This window comes from Halyomorpha halys, unplaced genomic scaffold (assembly GCF_000696795.3).
Source record: "Halyomorpha halys isolate HHAL.00 unplaced genomic scaffold, Hhal_1.1 Scaffold397.1, whole genome shotgun sequence".
In the NCBI taxonomy this organism is placed as follows: Eukaryota; Metazoa; Arthropoda; class Insecta; order Hemiptera; family Pentatomidae; genus Halyomorpha; species Halyomorpha halys.
Window position 1 is genome coordinate 1,122,356 of NW_027115275.1, and position 6,016 is coordinate 1,128,371.

The window sequence follows — 6,016 nt, forward strand, 5'->3', positions numbered from 1 at the left end:
GATATTATAATAGATAATTAATACTAGATTTTAATAGAAAATATAATAAAAAAGTTTTGTTCATAATTTTCGCCTCGATCATATACATCATATACGAGAGATAGAGAAATACATTTTTATAGGTTTAAATGGATTTTATCTAATGTGTCGTTTACATTTAGTTAATGAATCAACTTTTTCTTCTTTGATTTTCTTTCCCTAAATCCAATTACTAGATTTAGACAGATAAATTTTTTTAAAAAAATTTTTACTTCCTACGTTAATCAAATAATCAACTCCCTCTAAGTTACAGCAGTCGGTCGGATAGGAGGTTGTGGACTAGAAACAAAACCTCAATATCGTGGAAATCGACACTAGCGTGGGAAAGGCATTATTTGCAACTCAGCAAAATTTGCGAAACATTTTCGTATCTGCGCTGAAAATGTTAGCTAGACACTGGCCCCAATTCCAGTACTCAAATCAATAATTTGTCAGCAGAATGGTTTCTTTTTGTGATAACTATCATTTAGCACAGCAGGATTCCGGTGCCGCTGTAGTTCCGAGGTTCTTTAAGCCTATGCCTTAATTCCTTTGCCTAAAAATGGCTCACCTTGCCTGCTTGTCTTGTATTTTATTTTTTTAAAGGGTTTAGGCTCTTCGATGCCTAAGGGCCAAATCGGACACTCCGTGCTCACTAATGACCGAGGCACAATATCCGAAAAAAAAAGTGTTTTTCAATCGTTTATTGCACCAAAATTCCTTGAGTGTCTTAGATAAAACTGGACTAAAATTCCTTCCCCCCCCCCTGTTCATGGCAGGAGATACTATCACCCTGTCAACAGATCTCCTAAATATATTAAGAATCAATACCTGATCAACAATGGAATCCTTTTCTAACAGGTTAAAAATTATGTTATCACAAGAAACTCTTGTTGGTTTCTAAAAAAGAAATATTAATGATTAACTAATAATCAAGACGATTAAGAATAAACATTTAACCAAATTGTTTTAGTAAAAAGTTATACAATAATAAAAACTTATCTCAGTTTTATTCCATATATTTATATTTCACATTTCTGTAATTTTATGGCCTTTTCTATTGTCAATTTCCATAATTATGTTTCTTTATTGCAGTTAGAATTTTGAAATTGGAAATCCAAGAAGTATTTGTAATACTTTATTTTAAATTCTGCTTATTTCCTTGTTTTTTTTTTAATTTTTATTGTGGTTATGTTTTCTTCTTTCCTGCAGCTTTTATATCATATTTTTGATCTCCAAATAAAGACTTAGTGAATCGTCCCTTTTTTTCTTTTTCTACCATTTTTTCACCTATATCAACTTAGTTAATAAAAAAAATAAATGAATTTCAATAAAAAGAATTTCTCACAATAAACTTATTTATAATTGTTAATTATCTATCAGGATCCCTTCAGAAAACTCTTTGTTGTTGTGTATAATAAAAAATATTGTTAATTTTAATAGAGATCGAACGAAATTAAATTAGTCTCTATTTAAAAAAAAAAGTAAATAATCATAAAATGAAAAGTTAATTTATTTTTATGCACTAGTAATCAGGATGAGGGATGAAGCTCTTACAATCTATAAAAAAAAAAAGTTACCATGAAATGTAAAATTAATTTTCCCGTTACTCAAAAAGCATACAATTTTATGTTACCCTTACAATCGTTTGAATAGTAATTTAATTCCCTAAAAACTAAAAACAAAGAAATGCTTGCATTGGACCAACAGTTTTTTCAAAATTCTGCATTGGTTATCATCCAAAACCTTTCATTTTATTTTTCATATAAATCTATAACTACGCTATACATCTTCCGAACATTCCAGCTGCTGATTAAAAAAAATATTAAATTGTGTGCAAACCTAAATTAAAGAAAGGAAGAATTAGGATACCCTAGATACTTATTTTTCACTTCAGAAAAAATACTTTGCTATATTTCGGAGGAAAAAAGAAAAAAAAAACAGGATATCATTAGCGTTGATAAAATAAATATAAATACAAAATCTAAAAATCTGCGACATGAACATATTTTGAAAATATCTAAATACTACACAAATCAAAATCATATATGAATGATGAATCAGACATAAAGAAAACTTCAATTTTAAATAATTCAATTCAAGAAATAATAAACAGTGAATTAACTTAAATATGGACAAATAAATTCAAATTATGATTTTATATGGAGAATTTACATGACAAAAATATATATCATTTAAAAACAACATAATATTGTAGTAATGTGAAATAGCAACTTGTTTCAATTTTTTAAGTACAGATAAATATGGTGTTAGACACCAAAAGCTACAACAAACTTAAAAAAAAAAAAAGAAAGAAATGAAACTGTCTGAGGTAATAAACCTGAATTAACAGAAAATGTTTAAAATTCGCGAAATACGGAGTTATTATAACCTGTTTCTTCTTTTTATATAATCGTAAAATCTACTATGACGCCATAACTTCCGTGGTGTAATTGTTTAGGAATATGATGAATATCGCAGATTGTCTGACCTCGAATCTTGATTTCGACAGTCTATAAACCTGAAACGCGACATATACCCAGTCAAAAACTAATTTATCTTTTAATTAAACTAGACCAGTGTTGGGATCGTCAATCAGACATTATATGGCTTTAGTTGGCGATCTAACGTTTATGACCAAATGAAATCAAAAATGTTTAAAAATATGCATGAATAATAAACAGTTTTTATTAGAGACGAAACGAAGTTTTCTCTCACACTTTCTCACATTTTATAATCTATTATAATTGATTTATTAACTAGATGTGCCCCGATTTAATTTGAATTATATATTCCTGTTTGATACAGGGGATGAGGATATGACCTGTTTTTCTCTTTAGATGAATAACATTTCAAATTTACTTGACAAAATAAGAGAACCAATCATTAAAAATGTTATCCACATACAAAATAGCCGACCCGCAAATATATTTCGAATTTCAAATTTACCACAACATCCCACTCCACTATCCAGCAATGTCATCGTGTGGTTGATGTGTCGTCTACAATAGAGCGCAGAAAGTACTGCTCTAGAGTCTTTCTTGAAGGATTTTTAACAGCACTGCTGTACAAGATCCGTAAATTCCTACCCTTTACATACTTCCTCATTATCTGTTCTTATCTCTGTGACAGATTATTTCAAGTTAATTGTTTATTTGTTGCATTGTCAGGGTTCAATATCGGCGTTGAGCAACGCTTTCTGAATGTTTATTTTTTTTTAATATCATGTTTTTTCAATAAGAAAAATATATAATGACTACAATAGTAACTGGCTAACTAGCATTTAGAACCAGTTAACACAATAGTTATTGTTTCTATAATTATGAAATAGTTTTCCAGTACAATTTATATTACCAAAATGTAGGTGCCAATAATCTTAAAGGTTCAATGCATAACAAAATGAATTTATTATTAAAATAATTAACATTTGAACCATAAATTGGTTTTAAAAACTTCAGTGACTCAACCTGACGTTGATTTCATTACTTTGAGTAAAATACAAACAGTTAATTTTAAAAAAACAAAATTTTATTAATTTGTTCATCATTAATTGCGTTTGAAGTCTAAAACTTCTTTTCCTCTAGTTTCATAAAAGGAATTTTGAGATTTGGTCCCATCTTAAGGATCACACAAAAAACTGACAGATACACCTCAGGAGAATTAGGCAAAAAATAGTGCATCTAAGACTATAGCTACTTTAATAACTAAAGTTGCCATGGGCTTTTGATCGAGTCTGGCACCCAGGACTGCTATACAAGATCCGTAAATTCCTACCCCCTTCATACTTCCTCATTATCCGTTCTTATCTCTCCGACAGATTATTTCAAGTAAAGCACAATAGCGCTTATTCATCCCTCTTTCCTCAATCTGCTGGTGTATCTCAGGGTGGTATCCTTGTACCAATCCTTTATAGAGTTTCTCAGCCAATATCCCTACCCATCCTAACACTATCCTCACCACGTATGCTTATTGTATGATCCTTCCATTGTATCCCAAACCCTCCAATGCCACATTACCACGCTAAGAGAATGGTTTTAAAACTGGAGGATTAAAATAAATTTCAATGAATCCCACTAAATTACATTTACTATGATATCAACATTTAACAACATGACATATACCATGATATACGGAGTTGAGTTTTGGGGCTCCACTTAACCATCGAATTCCTCTCATATCCAATCTTTACAGTCCAAAATGATCCTTACTTAAGCCATCCATCAGGACCTGAATGTTCCAAATGTTGCCGATTTAGCCAGAACCAGATACCAATCCTTCCGTGATAATCTTCCCAACCACCAAAACCCACTTGTTTCTAACCTGGCTTCTCCTTCATTACTAGATAATGCTCATACGCGTCTGAAAAGAAGATTGCTCCGAGATCTCTTCCTCTCAAAATGTTATTGAAGTTCTATCAATGGAAAGATTCTCCACGTATTTGTATCATGTCATTTTATAACTAATTGTATATATTTTTATATAGTTGTAAATAACAATAAATCAATTATTAAAAAAAACTAATTCCCGCTATCACAAAGAATCTCCTGGGTCACCTATTTTCTCAAAAAGACAACCATTGGCATATCTGAAAATAACCATCCACACTAGACACCACTTACTTCCTGAAACAATTCTAGATCTCTTTAAATATCCTAAAATTAATACCGAATTATCTGAATATAAAGCACACTGTTCTCGTCTTCTTCAAGACGTACTAGAAGCCTTAACTCAAGACTAGTCTAAATCAGAACCATTAGCATCTCTTTCGTGAACAAACATTCAACGTAAAAAATTAAACTATGTAACATATTTACTATTGAGCTCAATACAATAGCTATGGAATTACAGATTCCCTAAACAATTTCAACTCCATCAGAAATAATCAAACCCCTCGATAAGAAAATTTTGATGGATGACAATCTATGAGGAATAAAAGCCCTGACAATAAAGTAAAAAGTATAAAGAAAAAAGAAAACAAGCCCCGGGATACCTCCAGTTGTAAATTCCGCAGAGAGAACGTCGAAATGACGCCTGAGAATAGGCCACATGATACTTACTCATCCCTACATCACAAGACAAGCGCCTCCGAAATGTCACAAAAATCATATAAAAATTAGTCACGTCTTTCAGGAATGCCCATAGTTCACATCACACTCCAATATTTTAAAATTAATCCTCCCTATATCAACAATGATCAGAAACGGTAATAGCACGATTGAATCAGTATCTAAATCATTAAGAACACACAATAAAACAGCGGAAATATGATCAAAAATATATAGATATACCAGATATAAATAAATAATAATAAATTAAATAAATGGCTTTGATGACCAAGGAAATTTTACGCAGTTAAATAGGAAAGACTGAACAAACCAATCATCAAGAAAATGTGACCTGGCAAAAACCGTTTATAGTTTGATAAATATATAATATTTTTTTACGAAAACGGAATGTATTACTATCTATGGAAAATTTAGAGAACCTGATTTAGATAAGGCGATTCAGAGTTATCCTTGGAGTCGTATCTTAAGTCGACTCCAACAAGCTTTTATTCTTTGGTATCCAATAAATCCAAACCTAAATTTAATCAGTCAATTATCTATTACATACAACATAAATAAGAAGGATTGCATTAGGAACAAACTTTTTGAAAGTATAGCTGTATTTATGTTTCCTTCACTGAATTGGCAACCAACCAACACAGTTTTATAGCCGCCTTGACATTACACTAACTTATATGTTTTAATAATTATTGATTTTTACGATATATTGAATATATACTAAGTGGAAGTATTGCTAGGGTACAAAAATTCGAATTCCAGTTTCTGACTAAAATACAAGTTTTGAAGTCGCTTGAGTCCAAAAAAAAATCTTGTTAAATGATATAGCGAGCTTATACAAAAATGAACAGTCGTAGGAAAATAGAATTAAATAATTAAGGTATAAGTAAGTATACCTGCAATGTTACAGTTACTTTTTCGATTCCTGGCGACAT